This window comes from Pelophylax lessonae, assembly GCF_965119305.1.
Source record: "Pelophylax lessonae genome assembly, chromosome: 8".
Lineage (NCBI taxonomy): Eukaryota > Metazoa > Chordata > Amphibia > Anura > Ranidae > Pelophylax > Pelophylax lessonae.
Genome location: NC_138775.1, coordinates 233,645,854 through 233,670,790, shown reverse-complemented (window position 1 = coordinate 233,670,790; position 24,937 = coordinate 233,645,854). Strand labels below are relative to the sequence as shown.

The following is a 24,937-nucleotide window of genomic DNA, read 5'->3' as shown; positions in this document are numbered from 1 at the left end:
GAATGGCCGCGGGATGATGTCAGATGTCAAGCTCCTTTCTCCATACGCGTTACGTCCTGGGTATGGAGTTTATCAGTGGGGACAATAAAATGGCATAGATCTAATTTTTAGGTCATGTAATATTACAGCATTTGTTTATCAATCACATTTTCAGTAAAAAATACACTTTTGTTAATTTTAGTGAACACAAACCCAAGATATTGCCCAGTTGTTTAGAATTATATAAAAGATGAGGTTGTATCAAGTAGATACCCATCATGTAAAACATTAAAATTGTGTTCACCCAGCGGAACTTGGTACCCAACATTTTCTATAGGCAAAGCTTTCAAAGCCCTTACAGGTCATCAGTGTAGAGTTAGCTGTGAATAATGGTCGAATGCACTCTCTCTGGCAAACACAATGATATATAACATGTGTTGCGCAATTGCTGTTTTCGTACATATGCACCATGATGTGTGAGTTTACATATGTATATGGGATGGGCCCTGAATTTTTTTTTTATTGTGTGTACTTTGTTTTTTTTTTTCTCTAAACTGTATTGCTTTCCCATTAGGAACCAAAACCCCCTATGTGATAACATTTTTACTGTAACCGAGTCTCTTTAAAGCCCCAGTCCAGGTTTACTATGACTTTAAATAGTTTGTTTGAACCAAGTCTGCCAAAACAAACTGTTTCTTGCACTAACTGATGAGTCGGCTGGGAATGCTGTACAAATTGGGTAAAGTATTAGCTACAATGAGTATACAGTGCCATGTTCCAGCAGCAATACAGAGTCCAGAGTCAGGCTGACTGCTTCTCACGCATTCATAGGAAGCCTTGCATTTTTAGGAATGAATACAAGGCTTCCTATGAGTCGTTAGGAAGCGCTAAGCCCTGCTTTATTTTGTTCTGGGAACAGGATGGGAATCATGCTGCCAGTACACAGCACTGTCTACTGTATGTAGCGCTGACATCGGCTGCCTCTGTTAGTACAGGAAATAGTTTGTTTGGGCCAGCTTGATCCAAACTACCTATTTAAAGTCATGGCCTTTATTGACAAGAAATAAATGGCGATAATAGGGCAAGCAGCACAAGCCCATAATAGTCCAACTTAAGTAATTAATCCTGTAGTATTATCTATGGGCACACTTAAGGCAGCCATCTGTAATGGAACAAAAAGGAGAAAGGGGGTGCCAACTAAGTGTAGCATTGCACTTATCCACTTTATTAAAAGACAATTGGCAACCCTTTTATCTGTAAACTCAGGGAGTTGAGAATTGCCTTTTAATAAAGTGGATTTTAATGCTTCACTTAGTTGGCGACCTCTTTCCTCTTTTTATGGGCTTTATTGAGACATTTTCCTCTATTAGAGTCTCACACTCAAAATTCCCTAAGGGCTTGTTCACAATAGCTCTTTTCAAAGCATGCAGTTGCAGGGTGCTTGCACATCAGCCCCATGAACTTAAATAGGTCCCATTTGGCAGACGCTACACCTGACAAAAAAAAAGTGTACCATTTCCTGTCTCACCTGCGACCTGTGCAAACCCCTGCCCACTGTCTCTACAGTTAAAGGGAGTGGAGGTTGAGTAGTCTTAAAACTGCGTGAGGCTTGGTTCACAAGTGCGGCCCGTGTGGCCCATGTTCGCTCAGGCACAGCAGCCCAATTATTTGAATGGGCTGCAGTGTGAGACCTTGGATTGACAACTGCCTACCTCCAGGCTTTGACGACTCCCTTGTACTTTGTTAAAACTAGATCCAAACTTTTAATCCCAACTAGCCTGCAATAGCCCAGTAAGGCAAACCGGGACTCTCTCCGGGAACCCACTATACCCTACCCTACCCCCCTCTCCCTCTCCTGGCTCCCTCCTTACCCCCCTTACCCTCCTTTTATCTCCTGTCACCTCCTGCAGCTCTGTACCTATTCTGGGGACCCATTCCTTCCGCTCACAAACACATTTTTATCCCTATAAGCTTCCCTCCACCACTCAAATCCAAGGCCTAGGAATGACCTTGACCACATCAACCTATGCCTTGTCAGCCCATGGGACCGAATGATTTCCTCACACTAATGTGCACCATTCCTATTAGATGATCCCTTGCCTTTGTTCCACTATTGGACACCTTACTACCGCTAAAAAACCATCTCCTGTATACCTTCTGTAAATGGGCCCCCAACCCACACAAACCTGAGTCCACTACCATACCCCACAATCTTCCTTACTCATCGACATCCAAGCTTGTGGTTTTCCTATGTCAATGACGTTCTTGCTTATGACAATCAGTTACCGATTTTATTGTTACCAGCTTATCTGTTGTTATTTTTATACAATGTTCATAGCCTATGTATATCATTTGACGATATTCAGTTGTAATGCCTTTCTTTTTTTCAAAATAAAAATACTTGAACAAGAAAAAAAAAAAAGAGTGGGCTGCAGTGCTGTGTGACCTGCAGAAAAAAAGGTCCATGCGCCCTTTGTAAAATTGTGGCCATAGTTTTCACGTGGTTCCCGCACTCGCTATCACGTTGTAGATTGGGATGCATGGGGTTGCCATTCAAGATGAACGACAGCCCCATGCGTCTCGCAAGAGCAGCGTGATTCGGCTGCGGGTGGTTGTGGGTGCAACCAGAATGCACAGTGCTGACTAGTGTGAACCAAGCCTAAAACAGCACATCTTCAGATATTGAATTGAGGACAACTCTGAAAAGTTTGATATGAGATTTTGATATGCCAGTAGAGCTGCTATGGGCATTAATGGAGAAACTGCAATATGTGAAAGCTGTGCAATAGATAGAGAATCTGTAGAGGAGGTGAGAGCAGTCATGCAGAAAAATCCAACACTTGAACAGAAAGTGTGAGCAATACTGATCCTCATCCTCCCTCCTTCATTCTATCCACTAACTACAGAGATTGGATTATCAACACACAGCATTAAATCAATAGACCGAGCTTTTACCTGATCTCTGCTGAGCGGCTTGTGAGATGTACTATAACGCACTAATTGCATACTTCAACGGCCTGGATACACAGTATAAATTTTTACCTGTCAGGCTGCTTGACTGCCAACTATCTTGGCTGCTAATGAGACCTGCCTATATTATGGTATAAGCAGCACATTCATTCAACTGTCCTAAAAAACCCCACAGAGAAGTGTTAAATAACTGCTACGCATTCGGTAACACCACTGGGTGTTGTAACATTTGCACATCAGCTTATAAATACTTTACTGCATGTATATTTATGAGTTTCCCATTTTCATAAAGCATGAAGATGGCTAGAAAATGGTTTGGGGTTCTTCATCAATGTCCCTCATCATATCAGCAAGGTGATTTATATGTGTGTGCACATGATATACAAGACAGCATAGAATTTCCATCCTACTTTGGATCAAATCAAACACAAGCAATGCACTACCAAAAGACGTTACCTTCTAATGCAACTTTTGAACACATTTTGCAATATACCTTTGTAGCTCCATCCTAGGTAGGTGCTAGTGAGAGAGTATAGTTTTTGTTGCTCTATCTGCATATCAGAGGAGCTGCAGGCAAATCAATTTTGTCCTCTGCCTATTAGAGAGCAGGATCTGTTAGTGAGGTCTGCTCATTGTGCTCAGTATGCGATTCATCATATCTAGAGAGTGTTTCACGCTGATCCAATAGGGAGGCATGTTGGACAGTGGGAGGAAACCTGATAAATGGGTGCATAGGCTTTGGTACAGTCCTGGTGATTGGCAGGGGCAGGTCGTCTCGGTGCATTCTGGGATACTGTATAAAAGCCAGGAGCACATGTGCTGCAGGGTCTTTGTCTGGAGCGCAGGGTCCCGGAGAGAGGTTGGCGGCTGCCTTCTTCTCTGTAGCAGTGGCACGTGGCCTCGGGAGGTCATCCTGAGGGCCAGAGGAACGGAGCTGAACCCAGAGGTCCAGGAGAGCTGACTGAGGGGGAGACACTGGAGACCCTAGAAAAACAGTATCTTGAGTACAGGGGCTCGTGTCGAGGGGCCTGACCTGAGGGGGGCCACCCCAAGAGTAGGATAGTCAGTGGACGGGTGTCGGCAGTCAAGAAAGAGGATACTGAGGAGAGAGTCCTGAAGATAAACTTAGTTCATCAAGTCATCTTAGGAAAGAGACTTAAAGCTAAATTCACCTCAGTGGCAATGTGGAGCAACAGCCTGGCTGCACCAAGAGATAGAAGTCTTCCAATTTTGTGCATAGTTAATTGGGAGTATCCCACTTTTCCCATCTCCCAACCCTAATTTATAATAAAACTCAAAAACAACTACATACCCCTGGACTGATTACTGGACGAGCCAAAGAGGAAAAGTGAGAGACTGTGCATGTCAAGGTTGCTAATGGTAACTCAGGGGGACCCGTAAGAGTGAAATCTGGCAGTCCTCAAGGGGGCAGTGCTACACCTTGTTAACCTCTTGCCCTCTGGAAGGTTTACCCCTCTTCATGACCGGGCCATTTTTTGCAATACAGCACTGTGTTACTTTAACTGACAATTGCGCGGTCATGCAACACTGTACCCAAATAAAATGTATGCAATTTTTTCCCAAAAATAGAGCTTTCTTTTGGTGGTATTTTTTATTTTTTTTTTTACCAAATAAGTTTTTTATTGAAGATTTTCAGAAAAGTGAGCATTAAGAAAAGAGTAGGCATTGCGGTTTAACAGACATTCTGATTCTCAAATAGAACATTTTCGAGTTTCAATTCTTACGTAAATCAGTAAGTGTAGGAGCGACTCACTGTAGGTAATGCAGTTGTTACAGGGGTAAAAGAGATGAAGGAAAAAAGAACAAAAAACTGAGGATGAAACCAAGTTAACATTGTGTGTAGATAAGGCCCTATTCCAATAGGGAACCTGGACGCGCCACAAATCCCCCCGAACACCCCTCTAGGAGCAAACTGTGTTTTTTATTTTTGCCCTATTAAAAAAGACAGAAAATTTAAAAATTCTGCTTTAAAACATATCCAATAAAAAAAAAAAAAAAAAAAACAAATCTAAAAAAATCGAATTTGTTCATATAATTAGGCAAATATTTATTCTGCTATGTGTTTTTAGTAAAAAAAAAAAAAAAAAATCTCAATAGGCATATATTGATTGGTTTACGCAAACGGTATACAAACTATAAGATTAATTTATGGAATTTTTTTTTTTTTTATACTACTAATGGTGGAGATTGGTGATTTATAGCGGGACTGCAATATTATGGCGGACTATCAGAAACGAACTGACACTTTGCGGGAACCAGTGACACTAATACAGTTATCAGTGCTAAAAATATGCACTATTACTGTACTAATGACACTGGCTGGGAAGGGGTTAACATCAAAGGGTTAAATGTGTGCCTAGCCAGTGTTTTTGTGTGCACAGTGTGCTGCTTTCACTAGGGGAAGATACCGTTTCTAGTCTCTGCTTTGCAGAGACACAGAATCGTCCCTTTCCCCCTGTCAAAACTGAGATACGCCTTGTTTAGATAGTAAAACTTGGAGAACTGAGATATACCTTAGGATCGGCAGGTGGTGGGGAACATCAAGTGAACTATCACAGCAGAAGCAGCCCGCCAACAGCGCATGCTGGTACTTTTTAATAACATTTAATTACAATATGAGTTGAGTAGCCATTGTATACGCTATATTACTGTTTTTTTATTTGTTATTTTTTTCCCATGAAAGTAGAGTTACCCTTTAAAGCTGAGCTCTAGGTATGATTTGTATTGCATAGTTACATTGGTCCAGCTATGATCAGTAAATATGCATATCCCATACCTGAGTGATCCCTGTGGAAGCTGTAAATCACTGTAGTAATTGCTGGTGCTACAATGATATTCTGGGTCCTGTGGCGAGAGGCTGCCCTTCTGCATAGAAATCACAGGTGTTTACTTCCTTGGCATTTTAAATTTTAATGAACACAAGCATTCTCTGTCTGGAAGAGGTGGAGATTATGGTGTCACCTCTCACCCCCAATGTCACCACTTCATCCAATCAGGAAACTCCTTGTATTCATTAAGCACTTGCTGACCACCCTATAGCAGTTTTACTACTACAGGGTGGCAGCTCTGCACAGGATAACGTATATATATATATATATATATATATATATATATATATATATGTGTATATATATGATCCTGCACTTCCCTCTGCAGGGGGAGCACGCTGCCGAAAGTATTCACAGCAGAAGCCGATCTGCAGTGCCAGGAACTCAATGTCCTCCGGCACCCACCAATCATCAGTAAATCACACAGAACAGGGATCTGCCCATGTAAACAAGGCAGATTTATATTCTGCCAGGAGGGAAGGGATGGATTTTGTGTTCCTGCAAAGCAGGGAATAAAATCCATCTCTTCCTCTAGTAAAAGCAGCACATACAGTACACATAAACACTGGCTAGGCACACAGTTAACCCTTTTATTGCCCTAAATGTTTAACGCCTTCCCAGACAGTGTCATAAGTACAGTGACAGTGCATATTTTTGCATGTATTGTCCTCCGCAATATCACAGCCCCAATATAAGTTGCGGATTGCCACCATTAGTATAAAAAATAAATAAACATTTTATAAATATATACCATAGTTTGAAAACATTTTATAAATATATATCATAGTTTGTAGCGTTCACATAAACCATGGGTCTCTGGTGGCCCTCCAGCTGTTGCTGAAATACAAGTCCCATCATGCCTCTGCCTATGGGAGTCATGCTTGTAACTGTCAGCCTTGCAATGTCTCATGGGAATTGAAGTTCTGCAACAGCTGGAGGGCCACCAGTTTGTGACCCCTGAGTCATAAATCAATCAATAAACGCTTATAGGGATTTTTTTTTTACGAGCAGAATACATATTGGCCTAAATTTATAAAGAAATTTGATTTTTAAATTTTTTCATTGGATGTGTTTTATAGCAAAAAGTAAAACAATTGTTTTCTTTCAAAATTGTTGGTCTTTTTTTGTTTATAGGGCATAAAATAAAAAACCCAGTGGTGATCAAATATCACCAAAAGAAGGCTCTATTTGTGGGAAAAAAATTACACATTTTATTTGGGTACAGTGTCGCATGACCGTGCAATTGCTGATTGAAGTAACGCAGTGCCGTATTGCAAAAAATGGCATAGTCAAGAACGGGGGAGAAATCTTCCAGGGGTCAAATAGACTTTTAATTGTGGCAGTGCAGAGCGGGCGACCTACTGTGGTCAATGTGCAGAAAGGCAGCCATTTGTCAGAAGATTGCTGCTATCTCTGTAGTAGCACGAACTACTACAGTGACTTGCAACTTCCATAGCAATCACTCAGGTATGATCTATACATTCCATATGTAGACAGACATTGTGCCAAGCTGGACCAGTGTAACTATGCAATAAAAATCAGACCCAGAGTTCAGCTTTTAAATTATATATATTTTTGTTAATTAAATCCGTAACTGAATTAACTCTAATTCCTCATGTGTCCAGTAAAGTTTATCTAGAATAGATACATGTGTGTATTTTTCGTGATCCTGACCAAGTAGCTGAAGAAGGGCTCAGGCAGTACCGAATATTTCAAGAAAGCCTCCTCTGCTGTGATGGATTTTTAATTGGATTGTGACTAACATTTAATACCTAACGGAGCTGCTAGCTCACATCCAATTATACATGTGACTAAACACAGCTTTGCAAGAGAGCGAGAATACAGAGGGACAAAGGAAAGAGACAATTGAAAAACATGGTGGTCTACTCCGTTTATTCTATAAAAACGGGCAAAATCTAGAATGCCGCCCATCACAACCAATAAAATTACAAATGTTATTCTTCTCCAGCGGGATTGAAACACTAATTCAAATTCAATATATATATATATATTTTTGTTTTTGTGGACACCACCTCCTTTTACATAGATTGCAAGTAATGAGATTCTTTGAGCACCTGACAGTCATTATCAGACACCTGGGTTTCATTGCTTTGTGCAGAGAGGCCTGAAAATAACATTTTCTTCACATCAAAATGGGACTGAGGTAAGATATTCATTTACTCTTCTTTTTATATTTCCAGATGTACTTAAAGTACAACTTGAAGCAGTTTTGGCTATACAAACGGCCAATCTTTTAAATGCTGTGATAGGTCACCTTCTCACCACCTTTTTTAACCCCTTTAATGACCAGGCCATTTTTACGGTTCGGCACTGCATTACTTTAACTGACAATGTTGCGGTCGCGCGATGCTATACCCAAATTATTTATGTCCTTTTCTTCCTACAAAGAGAGATTTCTTTTGGTGGTATTTGATCACCTGCGCGATTTTTATTTGTTGCGCTATAAAAAAAAAATAGCAACAATTCTGAAATAAAACTAACAATATTTTTCACTTTCTGCTATATAACATTCCCATTAAAAAAAAATGAAATATCAATTTTTTTTTTTATCTTTTTAGGCCAATTTGTATTCTGCTACATATTTTTAGTAAAAAAAAAATCCCAATAAGTGTATTTTGATTGGTTTGCGCAAAAGTTTTTGCATCTACAAACTAGGGGAAAGATTTATGTCATTTTTATTTATTTTATTTTTTTTACTAGTAATGGCGGCGATCAGCGATACTCACTTAGGCCTCTTGCAGACTGCATCTTAACAAAGCTCAGTACAGCATTTTTTTTTTACTGCTCTAAAATACAGCCCAAGCTCTGCGTATTCTTGAGTAATAAAAAAATTTGCATTCCCGGTCTGTATTTTGCGCCAGTATGCAAATACGCGCATGTGAGCATAAACATTAATGGATTTTGCATAGGAATGTATTACATAGTTAGTCAGGTTGCAAAAAGACACATCCATAAAGTCCAGCTAGTTCTACCAATAAGAAAAAAACAACCATACAATCCCATATACATAATCCTATACCTGCAGTTGATCCAGAGGAAGGCGAAAAACCCCAGCAAAGCAAGTAAACGCAATAACTTTTGCGCAAACCAATCAAAATACGCTTTTTGTGAATTTTTTTACCAAACATAGGTAGCAGAAAACAAATTGGCAAAAATTTTTAAAAAATTTTGATTTTTACATTTTTTTGGGGGAAATTTCATATAAAAAAAATGTGAAAAATATTGTTATTTTTTCAAAATTTACGCTCTTTTTTTGTTTATAGCGCAAAAAGTAAAAATCGCACAGGTGATCAAATACCACCAAAAGAAAGCTCTGTTTGTGGAAAAAAAAAGGACGTAAATTTCGTTTAGGTATGGCGTCGCACGACCGCGCAATTGTCAGTTAAAGTCGCACAGCGCCGAATCGCAAAAAGTGGCCCAGACGTAAGACAGCAAAATGCTCCGGTGGTAAAGTGGTTAATCGCCAATAACTGTCCAGGGAGCGCACAGGGCGCACGCTTTCCGCACAGCAATGTGTACATTCTGGTCCACCCGCCAAGAGGCTGTATTGATGCGTGCGTCCGGCGTGAAGAGGTTTAGAACTTTCCAAGCTTTACAGTTAGGGCCGCCTGTCAGTTTTTCTTGTGGACCTAATTGAAAGCACTATTTAGGTTTACACCTAGCGCTATGTCCGTTCAGGATAGAAAAAACGATGGAAAAGCACTGCATCTTTTTATTTTTTTCCAGAGCAGATTTACAAATGGTCACCCATAGAGCCATCACAATTCCACCCTTGTCCATTGTATGGTGCATGCAAACACAAACTGAACAGGTGGAGTCAAGGGAGGGACCAGTGGTGGGGCAGAGGGCGGGGCTAGGGGTGGGGCAGAGGGCAGGCCAAGGGTGGGATCAAACAGGGCCCCATCAGGTAGGCTGTAGGGGGCCCCATGATTTCTAACAGCGGCCCTGCTGCCAGGTGCTAGCTTCCAACGGGCCCATCCTGTCCAGTTGCCGACTCTAACAGGGAAGAAATGGAAGTGCTCACTGGAAATCCACCCAGAGTACCAGAAAGACTTCAACTCTGCCTCCTCCCAAGCCATGCCCCTCTAACACGCTTCACCCACAGATGGGATTAGTTACAGTTTATGACTAACCCCAGGAGAGGGTAAAATGCATTAGTGGGGCATGGCTTGAGGGAAGGCAGAGCTGAATCCTTTCTGATACTCTGTGAACCAGGCATCTTTTCAGTGTGCACTTCCATTTCTTTCCTGTTAGAGTCTGCAACTGGACAGGATGGGCCCTTGGGAAGATAGCACCTGACAGAGTTGGAATTACTGGGTGGCTTTGATGGAGCTTTGAGCAGTGCTTTGGAGTACTTGGATCCCTTTTTGATCTTGGTTGTGAATTATTGATGCTGGGATGGTGGCAAGTAGGAAACATAGTAATCTATTCATCTGAAACATTCTACTCCTTACATCATTAATTGTGGGGTTTAATTTAAACTACAGGGAGTGCAGAATTATTAGGCAAATTAGTATTTTGACCACATCATCCTCTTTATGCATGTTGTCTTACTCCAAGCTGTATAGGCTCGAAAGCCTACTACCAATTAAGCATATTAGGTGATGTGCATCTCTGTAATGAGAAGGGGTGTGGTCTAATGACATCAACACCCTATATCAGGTGTGCATAATTATTAGGCAACTTCCTTTCCTTGGGCAAAATGGGTCAAAAGAAGGACTTGACAGGCTCAGAAAAGTCAAAAATAGTGAGATATCTTGCAGAGGGATGCAGCACTCTTAAAATTGCAAAGCTTCTGAAGCGTGATCATCGAACAATCAAGCATTTCATTCAAAATAGTCAACAGGGTCGCAAGAAGCATGTGGAAAAACCAAGGCGCAAAATAACAGATCATGAACTGAGAAAAGTCAAGCGTGCAGCTGCCAAGATGCCACTTGCCACCAGTTTGGCCATATTTCAGAGCTGCAACATCACTGGAGTGCCCAAAAGCACAAGGTGTGCAATACTCAGAGACATGGCCAAGGTAAGAAAGGCGACCACCACTGAACAAGACACACAAGCTGAAACGTCAAGACTGGGCCAAGAAATATCTCAAGACTGATTTTTCAAAGGTTTTATGGACTGATGAAATGAGAGTGAGTCTTGATGGGCCAGATGGATGGGCCCGTGACTGTATTAGTAAAGGGCAGAGAGCTCCAGTCCGACTCAGACGCCAGCAAGGTGGAGGTGGAGTACTGGTTTGGGCTGGTATCATCAAAGATGAGTTTGTGGGGCCTTTTCGGGTTGAGGATGGAGTCAAGCTCAACTCCCAGTCCTACTGCCAGTTTCTGGAAGACACCTTCTTCAAGCAGTGGTACAGGAAGAAGTCTGCATCCTTCAAGAAAAACATGATTTTCATGCAGGACAATGCTCCATCACACGCGTCCAAGTACTCCACAGCGTGGCTGGCAAGAAAGGGTATAAAAGAAGAAAAGCTAATGACATGGCCTCCTTGTTCACCTGATCTGAACCCCATTGAGAACCTGTGGTCCATCATCAAATGTGAGATTTACAAGGAGGGAAAACAGTACACCTCTCTGAACAGTGTCTGGGAGGCTTTGGTTGCTGCTGCAGGCAATGTTGATGGTGAACAGATCAAAACACTGACAGAATCCATGGATGGCAGGCTTTTGAGTGTCCTTGCAAAGAAAGGTGGCTATATTGGTCACTGATTTGTTTTTGTTTTGTTTTTGAATGTCAGAAATGTATATTTGTGAATGTTGAGGTGTTATATTGGTTTCACTGGTAAAAATAAATAATTGAAATGGGTATACTGTATCTTTGATTTTTGTTAAGTTGCCTAATAATTATGCACAGTAATAGTCACCTGCACACACAGATATCCCCCTAAAATAGCTAAAACTAAAAACAAACTAAAAACTACTTCCAAAAATAGTCAGCTTTGATATTAATGAGTTTTTTGGGTTTATTGAGAACATGGTTGTTGTTTAATAATAAAATTAATCCTCAAAAATACTAATTTGCCTAATAATTCTGCACTCCCTGTAAAGGCAGCCTGGAATAGGAGATGCTGTTTACTTACTGTTTCGGTGGCTCAATACAAAACATCCCGTAACCTCATACCTTTACTGTCCATGTGGCGCACCCCATGTTTGATCCACAGGGAAATGTAGACTGTATGCATGTAATGACAAGAGTACAGTGATGGAATGCACCATACTGTCAGTAATAAAGGGTCTTATGTCACCTTCTTCTAGGGACAGATCCCTGGGGAAAAAAAATGTCTATAACTTCATCCCTGTTAAAATTTTGTGTCTTTGATTTTTTTTCCAGGTTTAATAAAGGCTTTTCTGACCCAGGGTAATCCATCTTAGTAATATGCCTGTGACTGGCCTGTAAGAAGGGCCATGGTTATTTATGATATCACATGCAGGATGTTACTCCCCTTTCGGCTTGTGTAGACTTTGTCGCAGGAGGTAAGAATATGAACTATTTGCCGCCTTGCCCTTTTCTTGTGATGGTGACCTGCAGCGCACACCTTAGCCTGCACTCTTGACCCAGAGCAAGGTAGGCTCTGCTTTTCTTTAACCATACCCCCTTCAAGCCACTCCCACCATTGGCACAATTTGGTAACGCCCAACATTTTGAGTGGTGCAGTTCACATGCCATTATTATCACATCCCCTGGGGCGTGATCAATAGGGCGTCCCCCGGATTTCATGTTTTAAAATCTGGTCACCCTATTTCAAAGTAACACTTGGTTATGTTATGTCGTTATATCTGTTTGATAAAAAATAAGGGACATTGGGGGGTGAGGGGGTCCACTAAGTGCAGCATTAAAACTGTGTTTATTCAGGGAGCTAAATGTGCATTCACATAAATCCACAAGAAGGAACGCCTGTAATGTAACAGCAGCAGTGTCTATGTATGGATAGTCCAGGATGTCAGCAGTGGTGGTAGAACTGCATGGATGGCAGAGCCCATGTGCCACTTGTCAGCTGTAGTGGAAGGACATCTGGAACCACTGCAGAAAGGGCATGAGGAAGTGACATCACGCCCAGGACATCACGCCAACGGATTGTCCCAGGGGTGATGTCACTTCCTCTTCTGTGCTCCATGGTGGTTCCGGATGTCCTTCCACTACAGCTGACAAGTGGCACCTGGGCTCTGCCATCCATGCAGTTCTACCACCGTTGTTGACATCCTGAACTATGGAGAGAACAATCCATACATAGACACTGCTGCTGTTACATTACAGGCGTTCCTTCTTGTGGATTTATATGAGTGCACATTTAGCTGCCTAATTGAACACAGTTTTTATTACTGCATTTAGTGGCACCCCCCGCCCCCTCCCTTCCCTGTCCCTTGTTGTCATTTCAGAGAATTGTTCCTGTCTCTTGGTGGTTGCTTTTTGTGCCAAAACTATTATTATGGACTTAATGGATTATTGTGGAATTTTTATTTGTATAGCACCTTGCTATAGGACCGTATAGGGTTACTGAGTTTGAGTTCATCCGTGATTGCGTTGTATACCTTATGGTTTTTAAAAGCAGAAAGTACCTGTTAATTCTGTCCTGTACAGACTGCAATGTTTTTAGACAGGTTTGAGTTCTCTTCTGTGGACAAAAGAGCCCCCTACCCAATATTATAGGGATGAGGAAAGGGCGGATGTGTTCTGTAGTACTCCCATACTTCCTGTCTAGGGTGACAACCCTCATTGGGAGACTACCTCTCTATTTCTGTGCCAGTGACGATATCTCCCCTGAAGTAAACAGAATATTTAGCAGTATTCCATATATCAGGGGCTATAGCTGCAAGCTACAAACTCAGCAATGGCAATGCAATCTCTACACACAGAGAACAATATGAGCCAATTGCATTTGCATCATTTGTTTTTGTGATTAAGAAGAATGCAAGTCTAACTGAACAAAGACTGACATTGGATTAAGTCTTTTCATAACATTTAGAGATGCAAGAAATTAAGCGTGGAAAAGCCTCTACTACTAAAGGAAAATGAATGCTGTGTAATGATCTGAACTCTGGAAGAATGGGAGGATTGATTTGAGAACATGTATCTGATTAGGATGTAAAGTCTATGGGGTATTGTTATATTATGGAAAATGACCAGCATTTCTAATGGGCTGCCAACGCACCATGGTAGACCCTTTAACGGACCTGTACATTTTATTTTCCCCCCACAGTGTACCATAATGCATAGATGATTCACATATGTACAGTACGGTGTGTTAAACACAGGTTTGATGTGGTGCAACACGTTGTGCTTCATGGGTTGGATTTCAATAACTCAAATTACTGCAAAGGTGAGAACCCGTTCTAAACAATTGCTGGCCCCACATGTTACTTTATATAGTACATTTCTAAGACTTTTCAGATATTTACTATTGATCAAGACCTGCTGTGCTGGATTCCAGTGAATGCAGGTGGATGACCAAAAAAGGAAATTGAATCTAAGCAAAAAAACCTGCTGATTTTTCATAGATTTGTTGCGCTCACTCATAATTGCCAACTGACTGTGATATCAATAACTAGTCTTAAATACTGCAGATCTATTCCTGGAAATACAGTCAAAAAATTGAACAGCCACAAGATGAAATTTGTATTATTAACGTGGCGCTACCCTCACAGGAGCAACTGGTAGTTTGGTCCCATTTCCCCCTCTCAGAGCACACACAGCCAGGAAAACAGAATTTTCTGCATTATTCCTCTGGCTCAAAAGATCAGTAACTTGGAAAGGGATGGGGATTATAGGATACCCCAGAACTGTAGGACTGTACAACTTGAGGACAACTTGACTACTAGCTGCTGCTATGTACAATGTTCAGGCTGTATTGCAAAACCTCTGGTTGCTCTACACTCTCCTGGCTGTTTTGCACAACTCCTGGCTGTACTGAACTTGAAAAAGAAATAAATAGAAAAAAATATCCCACAGAACTCCTTGCACTGATAGTGGCCTGTACTCATCAAAGCAACACACTGTCACTTCTCTGTTATAAAAAAAAAAAAAAAGGAGAGGGGGCAATACTCACTCGCCACAGAATGGTTGGACTTCTTCCCACTAACTTCCTTCTGGCTCAACCTAGACTCTAGTCCAGGGATCCTCAAACTACAGTCCTCCAGCTGTTGCGGAACTACACATCCCATGAAGCATTGTAAAACTCTGACATTCACAGACATGACTAGGCATGATAGGAATTGTAGTTCCTGAACAACTGGAGGGCCATAGTTTGAATACCCTTGCTCTAGACAAAGGTTTTTCCGTAGGCAACCTAGCCGGGTTCTCAATGTTTTCAAGAGGGTTCCTCTAGTCTTCTCGGCCCCAGGGGTCTCCTACTGCAGGACAGAACTCAAGAACACTGCACTGGTACTGCCAGGTCTCAGGTTACTTATAAACTCTCCCTCCACCTTCTGGGCACACCTCTCTAGGGAGTGGTAGTTCCATAAATATTCAGGCTGGAGGTCCTGCTCTCACTCCCACTATACTTCAAGAAGACAAGGAAGAAGAAGAACAGCAGCCTGTGAAACACTGAACAGCCCTAGGCAATCAATCCCTGCTCAACTGAGTACAGAGGAGCTAAACTAAATGTAGCAGCCTACTCTGAACTAGGGGGGTGCTACAATAATATTGTTATTTTAAATACATTCTTTTTTTAATGTGTTTATTGATTGAAAATCACATTAATATAGAAATATGCTGGTTTCCATACTGACTTCTAAAAATGCTACAATTCACCTTCTTCCTACCCAGTTCTTCTTTAAATCCTCATTTACATGGCATATGTGTATTTTCTGTATAGAATGCAGGCCCACTTTTACATTCATACACTTGTAAAATGTAACAGTTGTAAAATCTTTAGATGTGTACATCCCTGGACTCAGCAATGCCCTTTTATTTCCTTTTTCCACATTTTCATTTATAGACACAGCTGTGTGTGTGACCCCCAGTGATTCTTATAGTGCTACATTTAGATTTGTACAAAACTTTATGCATCTAATTGCTGCATTTAACACATTCCTGTGACTGAGCCCTTGTAATGTTCCGGTACCTTTGGTACCCTAAATTACACTTTCCACACGTGTATGCGCCCTACCATTTACTTTTGGAAAGGTGCGCATACACCTTTAAGACTGGAGCTGTCATCACTCAGCGCCGGACTAGATGGCTATTTAAGGCGTCGGTTCTCACTCACATGTGTTCGTTCAAACACCCTTATCTGGATGCTAACCTTGCTTGAAGCTTCCAAGCTTGCAAGCTTACTTCGCTGACGGAACCTCGCTGCGCTGATCCCTGTATCCCGCTACTGGATCATCCGCCTCTCCTGAACCACCCTTCGGCTGTATCGCTAATAGTGCTAAGTACCCCGCAGGGGAATTCTCTATAAACTTATACTAAGCTTACACTATCTAGCTCTGCATAGTAGAGACTGTTTATCACATCTGCATAAACTAGATTGCTAGCTCTTGAGACTACTGCTACTTTTCTGCACTGGGTTGATCTCTTTTGTATGTCCACCTGCTATTCTATCATCTGCTATCATACAACATTGCTAAACCTTCCTGCATCCATCTGCTACTGTCTCACCTTCAAGTGTCTATCACCTACCACCTCCACTCAACCTATCCCTCAACCTTCATCATTGTGTTACCACATGCATAAAGTCACTCTAAGAACCAGCTTGCTAATTGTGTGTATTTACTGGCTGAAATAAGACCTTCCACACATGATGAGTCATTGAGGTTGGGAATGGTATCTCAGCATATCTCTTACATGACTACTGACGTGGAACTATTTCTGCAGCTGAAAATCCACACCATATAAAAACGCAGGAGCGTTACAGATTGAACGAACCCAAAAATGGATTCAGCAGAAATAGTTCCAGAAATAACCACTCAGGTGACACAATTAAAACAGCAAGTATCTGCGTTATTACACGCACTTGCTGAATTAAAAGAAGACAATCAGGCTCTGTCGCAGCAGGTAATTAGACTGACACAACTTACCTCTGCTCAGTCCCCTGAACCCAAGATAAATCCCCCTTTGGTATTTACAGGCGATCGCAAAAAAATTCGCGAATTTAAAAACGCATGTGAGTTACTTTTTTTGCTAAAACCTCGTACCTACCTTACTGATCACATTAAGGTTTGTACTATTATTTCTTACCTATCAAGCGATCCTCGAGCCTGGGCAGATTCTCTTTTTGAGAAAAATGACCAGCTTCTCAACTCCTATGCCTTGTTCCTGGCAGAGCTCACTAGCCTATATGATGACCCCAATAGGCAGAGTACTGCTGATCTTCAGTTAAGATCCTTGAAACAAGGAGGGAGGCCTGTGGAAGACTTTGTCGCAGAGTTCAAGAGATGGACCCTTGATTCAGAATGGAATGATGCATCTCTGAAAACCCAATTTAGGCTTGGCCTATCAGAAGCCGTTAAGGACGAGCTCGCCGGAGCGGATCTGCCAAAAACCCTGGATGCATTAATACAACTCAGTATTACCATAGATAGAAGACTACGAGAAAGAAAGGCTGAAAAGATGGGAATGCCATTATCCGTTTCCTCTCGGAGTCTGGCCGTTCCTATGGAGGTAGGAACCATACGCCCACCGCTATCAACTATGGAAAAAGCCAAAAGACGAAATGAAAATCTCTGCTTGTACTGTGCATCCCCGGATCACAAGATAAACGTCTGTCCCCTAGTCAACAAAAAGAAGGGTGAGTGTTCACATGTCTCTCTAGGAGGATTGACAACTTCATTCACTAACCCCTACATTTCTGTTTTTTTTACATTACAGTGGGACCAGAACAGGATTACTACTAAGGCCATGATTGACACAGGATCTTGTGGAAATTATATGGATATATGTTTTGCTGCTTTAAATAAAATTCCTATTATTTCTAAACTCAAACCTGTCTCAGTAAGTCTTATTACCGGTGTTCCGTTATCCTCTGGTCCGATCACCGATCAGACACAAGCACTTCTAGTCACTATTAATGAGTCTCATAGGGAGACTTCTACCTTCGATTTAATACCATCACCCCACTTTCCCATTGTGTTGGGACTTCCCTGGTTGCACACACACCAACCAACCATAGATTGGAAGAAACGGTCCTTGACCTTCCCTTCTTGTTATTGCGAGGAAACGTGTAACCTCCCGTTTTCCGGGAAGATTCTGTCTGTGGTGACAGATGAGATTGCACCACTATGTTATCAGGATCTTTCTGAGGTTTTTCTTGAGAAAAATGCTCAAGCATTACCTCCTCATCGAGACTATGATTGTAGCATTGATCTACTCCCAAATAGCAAATTGCCGTTCGGTCATGTTTATCCTCTTTCACAGGATGAACTTGCCCATCTCAAAACCTATTTGGATGAGAACTTGGAAAAAGGTTTTATTAGACCTTCCACTTCTTCCACAGCAGCAGGACTCTTTTTTGTTCGCAATAAAGATTCAAGTCTCAGACCTATCATCGACTACAGGAAATTGAATGCTATCACAATAAAAGATCGCTATCCTCTACCACTTATCCCTGAGCTCATTGAGCAGGTGCGTGGAGCTACCTATTTTTCAAAATTAGACCTGAAAGGAGCATACAATCTCATTCGAATCCGTGATGGACACGAGTGGAAGACTGCGTTCAGAACTAGATACCGATTGTTCGAATATCTTGTGATGCCATTCGGCCTATGCAATGCCCCTGCAGTTTTCCAACGATTTATAAACGATATTTTTAAAGACTTACTAGATGTCTGTGTTGTGGTATATCTGGACGATCTACTTATATATTCACGGACCCTGTCTGAACACATAAGACATGTAAGACTTGTATTATCGAGATTGCTTGCACATAATCTTTATGTGAAGCTGAAGAAATGCTTGTTCCATAAAGATGAGGTACTCTTTCTAGGCTACATCATATCCAAAACAGGAATCGAGAGTGACATGAGTAAAATATCCTGCATTCAGGATTGGCCTACACCAACTACACGCAAGGCGCTACAGCGATTCCTGGGATTTTCAAATTTCTACAGGAAGTTCATAAAAAACTTTTCTGCTATTGTGAGACCCCTCACACAGCTCACTAGCATAAAAATACCATTTAAATGGTCAGAAGAAGCAAATAAGGCTTTCCACTTTTTAAAGACAAGGTTTACTTCCGCTCCCATATTACGCCATCCAGACCCATCCCTCCAATACATTCTGGAGGTAGATGCGTCAAACCTGGCAGTAGGAGCAATACTCTCCCAACGACCTACCCCCACTTCACCACTTCATCCAGTCGCCTTTTTTTCTAAATCCCTGAGCAGTCCCGAGATAAATTACCCCGTGGGTGAGAAGGAACTGCTTGCTATAAAATTGGCTCTGGAGAATTGGCGACATTTACTCGAAGGCACCCAATTACCAATAATTATATACACGGACCATAAAAACCTCCAATATCTTCAGACTAGCAAAACTCTCTCGCATCGACAGGTACGATGGTCACTATTCTTTCTAAGGTTTAACTTCCTAGTGACCTACACACCTGCAGATAAGAACAAAAAGGCGGATGCACTATCACGACTAACTGAAGAAAACTACTTTGAAATTCCTTCCGTTCCTATAATACCTCACAAACGCATTATTGGAGTTGTCCGTTCCTTGAAGGAAGAGGTTCTGCATGGTATAAGGTTGGATTCACCCCCACCACAACTAACTACCGATGCAGAAGGCTTCCTCTACTACAACGACAAACTTTACATACCACCTACCCTACGCACCAAGATCTTGGAATTATCGCATGATGTGCCTATGGCAGGACATATGGGTATGACAAAGACTTTCAATTTGATTTCTCGGCAATTCTGGTGGCCTGACATGAAAACATCTATACAAAAATTCGTCTCTTCATGCAATGTCTGTGCCAGGTCCAAAATTGACACTACGAGACCATCCGGTCTACTATGCAGTCTACCAATACCCCAAACTCCATGGGAGGTTCTGTCATTGGACTTCATCGTAGAATTGCCTCCTTCCAAAGGATTTAATACCATCTTGGTGTCAGTGGACCATCTGACAAAGATGGCACATTTCATTGCTATTCGCAGACTACCTTCGTCCAAACAAACGGCAGAACTCCTGATGAAACATGTCTTCAGATTACATGGTATCCCAAAAACTCTTTTGTCTGACCGTGGATCCCAATTTATTTCTAAATTCTGGCAAGAACTATGTCACATACTACGGATTGAGTGGAATCTCACTTCTCCTTACCATCCGCAGACCAACGGACAGACTGAAAGAGTCAACCAATGCATCGAGCAGTATTTACGTTGTTACACTTCTTACCAACAGGATGATTGGTTGGATCTTCTCCCCCTGGCAGAATTTGCCTACAACAACGCAACTCACAGTACAACCAAGCAGAGTCCGTTCTACTTGAACTATGGGTTCCATCCCTCTATTCTCCCTCCACGCATCCTTCCTTCAAATAACCCAGTAGCCTCAGACTATCTTTCCCAAATAAAGGATTCTCTGGGTTTACTAAATACTACCATTGCACACGCTCACAGTCAACAAAAGAAGTACTATGATCTTCGTAGAAGACCTTCTCCACAGTATACTATCGGGGACCTCGTTTGGCTCTCAACAAAAAACTTGAGACTGAAGATCCCTAGCAAAAAGCTTGGACCTCTGTTCTTGGGACCTTTCCCAATCAAGAAACTTATTGGAAAAGCTGCAGTGCAGCTTACATTGCCAATGGACCTAAAAATCCATCCCATTTTCCATGTGTCGCTACTAAAACCCCATGTTCCGGACCAAGGAATAAGGCCTAATATTCCACCTCCCCCTCCTGTACAAGTTGAAGGTGGAGAAGAATACGAGATAAAAGAGATTCTGGATTCTCGTATCTACAGAAGAAGACTTCAGTACTTGGTTAGATGGAAGAACTATGGGCCCCAAGACGACACCTGGCTAAACACCTCTGACATACATGCCCCTAGATTAATCCGCAATTTTCATGCGAGATACCCAGACAAACCAGCTCCAGAGGCCTTCAGGAGCAGGCCTTAAGGGGGGGGGGGGGGTATTGTAATGTTCCGGTACCTTTGGTACCCTAAATTACACTTTCCACAAGTGTATGCGCCCTACCATTTACTTTTGGAAAGGTGCGCATACACCTTTAAGACTGGAGCTGTCATCACTCAGCGCCGGACTAGATGGCTATTTAAGGCGTCGGTTCTCACTCACATGTGTTCGTTCAAACACCCTTATCTGGATGCTAACCTTGCTTGAAGCTTCCATGCTTGCAAGCTTACTTCGCTGACGGAACCTCGCTGCGCTGATCCCTGTATCCCGCTACTGGATCATCCGCCTCTCCTGAACCACCCTTCGGCTGTATCGCTAATAGTGCTAAGTACCCCGCAGGGGAATTCTCTATAAACTTATACTAAGCTTACACTATCTAGCTCTGCATAGTAGAGACTGTTTATCACATCTGCATAAACTAGATTGCTAGCTCTTGAGACTACTGCTACTTTTCTGCACTGGGTTGATCTCTTTTGTATGTCCACCTGCTATTCTATCATCTGCTATCATACAACATTGCTAAACCTTCCTGCATCCATCTGCTACTGTCTCACCTTCAAGTGTCTATCACCTACCACCTCCACTCAACCTATCCCTCAACCTTCATCGTTGTGTTACCACGTGCATAAAGTCACTCTAAGAACCAGCTTGCTAATTGTGTGTATTTACTGGCTGAAATAAGACCTTCCACACATGATGAGTCATTGAGGTTGGGAATGGTATCTCAGCATATCTCTTACATGACTGCTGACGTGGAACTATTTCTGCAGCTGAAAATCCACACCATATAAAAACGCAGGAGCGTTACAGCCCTATTATGCAACTGTTTGAAAATTATAATTCTGTTTCTAGTACACTTATTGGTTAATGTATGTATAAGAAAAGTGTATTTTATCTTATACTGGATTTTCCAGTTTTTTTACCTTTTTACTTTAATAATTATACATACACATAAAACATTTACATATGATGGACAGTGTTTTCAAAATGAATTATTAGTGCTAAAATGGTGCAAAAATCAGTAACAGTCCCAAAACCAAAATCAAAACTTCCAAATCTCTATACATATACATGTATCTTCCAAAAACACACTATATGATTCTACCCAAACATGGATATTAGCTCACCAAGTGGTTTGACCTTCACATGCAGAGAAAGCTAAAAAAATCCTTATTATATGTGGGATTTCCAATAATTCCAAAGGTCTTCTTCTCATATTTCCACTTAAGTATTTCCCACTTGAGATAAATATTATGAACAGGAGAGAAAAGAAAGCCTCTATTGGTGAAACTTTGCTTTTGTTAAAACATAAAAACACACACATGAAACGTGTGCATAACAGCATTAGGAATTTTCACATATAGTCGTACCCACACTGGTTTCTACACCTCCTCACTTCTCATGTAAGAATTCGTTATATCCATGAATATGTGTTTTGTTGACAACCCAACTGCTCAGCTAAATATTTATTTAAAGCAAAGTCGTACTGAGAAAATTGTATAGGCTGCAATTTCTGACATATTTCTAAAAATTCTTGCTGCTTGACTTTATCTGACCTTGAAGGTCCATGTACATCTCTGTAGTGCATTAATGTGCGCTGTGTTAAAATGGTTGTAAACCTCAGACGTGAAATATGAACAAAGCGTATCCCTCTATTGTATGTACTCAACACACATTGAGTACATTATAGCAGTGGTCCTCAACTCCGGTCCTCAGGGCCCACTAACAGGCCAGATTTTAAGTATTACCTTGGGGAGATGCAGACTAGAGTACTGCAATCACTGAGAAGCAAATTATATCATCTGGGATGTATTTCAGTCATCTTGCAAACCTGGCCTGTTAGTGGGCCCTGAGGACCAGGGTTGAGGACCACTGCATTATAGTACTGCTGCCTCTTTTCTCTGCTATCAGCATGACTCATTTCTGACAAGCTTTCCTGACACCAAGAGAAAAATGGTGTCCGGGGAGGCTCCCCCCCAGTTGATTAACAGCCTCAGCTATTTTCTTGTTTGCTGTGTGAAGGGGGATGTGCCCCTTCCCTCCAATCAGCTCTCAGAGCCCTCCTCACTGAGCTCAGCAGATAGTGATTTCAGCTCTCCACCCCCTTTTTTCTGCAACCTCAGACAAGCTTTATAAATTCTGCACTTCCAGCTGATATAAAGGAGAGAATGCTGCAGATAAAAAGGTACAACGTATGTGTCTTTTCATCTCTGTGTATCACCTGAGGCCAGACACTTCCCTGGGTATATGTAAGGGTTTACAACCACTTTAAGGCAGCAGCCTGAATATATATATATATATATATATATATATATATACTGCTGATGCGCCCTAACATGCTAAGAATCATAACTGGCTTCTTTTTCCAGCGCTCCTTGACACACTACTGTGCATTTGCATGCACTAAACACTGCGGGTGTGGTGCCTGAGTGCATTTTGGTGCAATTTAAAATGAATGCCAACGCAATGACGCCTATTACTACGACACGGAAGTAAAAAGGGGGCTCTAAAACGTTCTAAAAAAAATATGTATATTTAGCCAAACAGACTTTGTGGTGCTTCAAGGATCTACGCAACTTTGTATAAAAACAATAATTTTGTTTATTGAATAAATGTCATAAAAACAATAGGATTGATTAAAAAAAAAACTTCCTGTCTCACTTGACAATATTTTTGGTTCCCTCTGAGACTCAAAGCTCTTTGCTACCCAAGCTACAAGGTGACCCATACAAAAAATTATATAACCACTTCACATACCGGAAAGCAGGGTATCACAAGGAACGACCTTCTGTTTTGCAACACGTTTCACAGTAGTAGACCGCTTCTTCAGGAGAGAGGGAGGCAGGGCATATCTATAATTCAAACATAAATTTGTAATACTTCATATATAAAAGCATACATTAGCAACTACCAATACAAGGTTATAATATAATACTCTACACACCAATTCATGATACCCAGAGTGGTCAAGGACCGAACTCTGTAGCCATATCATAATTGTGTTGTTAGGTTCCTTGGGTGTGAGAATGAGGGCATATCAAAGGCAGAAGTTGTTCTTTTGTTTGGAAATTGTGTGCATAAGGACAATTGTGTATGAGGGATTAGAAAAGTAAAATAAAAATAAGTAAAACAGAAAAAGCAGGCATGAAAATACCCAAACTTTTTTTTTTTTTTTTAACACTGATTACAAATCACGAGCAAACAGCTGTTTTATATGCAGAAACTCAGTTACTGCATTTGTGTGTTTTACAGAATGGAATCAACAAGTATTATGGCTGTGCAGATGAAGTTCTATAAAATGTGTGTGCTTTATCCCAGTTGTCATTTTGCAGCAATTGGAAGATGTAAAAAAACAAGTCATAGATTGGCTCATTTAACTCATTGTCACTGAACAAATGAAAACATGCCTTCAAAGCACAACTCAGCACATACTGTATATTAAAAGAAAAACAAAAAAACACACAAATTAATGCACGAATATATATATATATATATATATATATATATATATATATATATATATATATAACTCCACTCTGAGTGATCAATGTACATTGCTGAGATTTTGAAGCGGTAGTGAAGTCACACAAATGAAAAAAGGTACCAGCCCCGCATACTTTGTGCATACTAGCATATTATGACATACTTACCTGTAAAACGGATCTCTCCAGGGGCACGCTGTCACCGCTGCCAGGGCTTCCATTTTCATGGGCTGCGGCCATTTGAATGGCTGAGCTGTGATGACATCGCTCCCACGCTTGCGCACAGGAGTCACGATCGCGGCACAGACACATTCAGTGTGCCCTCAATTCAGAGCGCAGTGCACATGTGCCAGTGATGTCAGCAGCTGCAGAACTTGCAAGTTTAGGAGATATTCCTTGTACTTACAGGTAAGCTTTATTAGAAGCGACCAATCGGGGTTTACGCCTGCTTTTACAAACTTTGTAGCTGTTTTGTTCTGAAGAAAAAATTGTTTCACCATGTCCCTTCCCTTGTTTTAATATAATCACCTGGTTCACTCTCGGTGTTCTAAT

At 41.4% G+C, this 24,937-nt stretch overlaps 1 protein-coding gene across 1 annotated transcript in view; it reads right to left on the bottom strand.

Moving 5' to 3' along the window:
• The window catches only part of TNR (tenascin R), a 663,536-nt gene extending 639,826 nt beyond the window's left edge, over nucleotides 1–23,710 (bottom strand). The window contains exon 1 of the mRNA XM_082265604.1: nucleotides 23,661–23,710. The gene's annotated coding sequence lies outside the window, so the exon portion shown is untranslated. The remainder of the gene's footprint in view (nucleotides 1–23,660) is intronic.
• Between the last annotated feature and the right edge of the window lie 1,227 nt (nucleotides 23,711–24,937).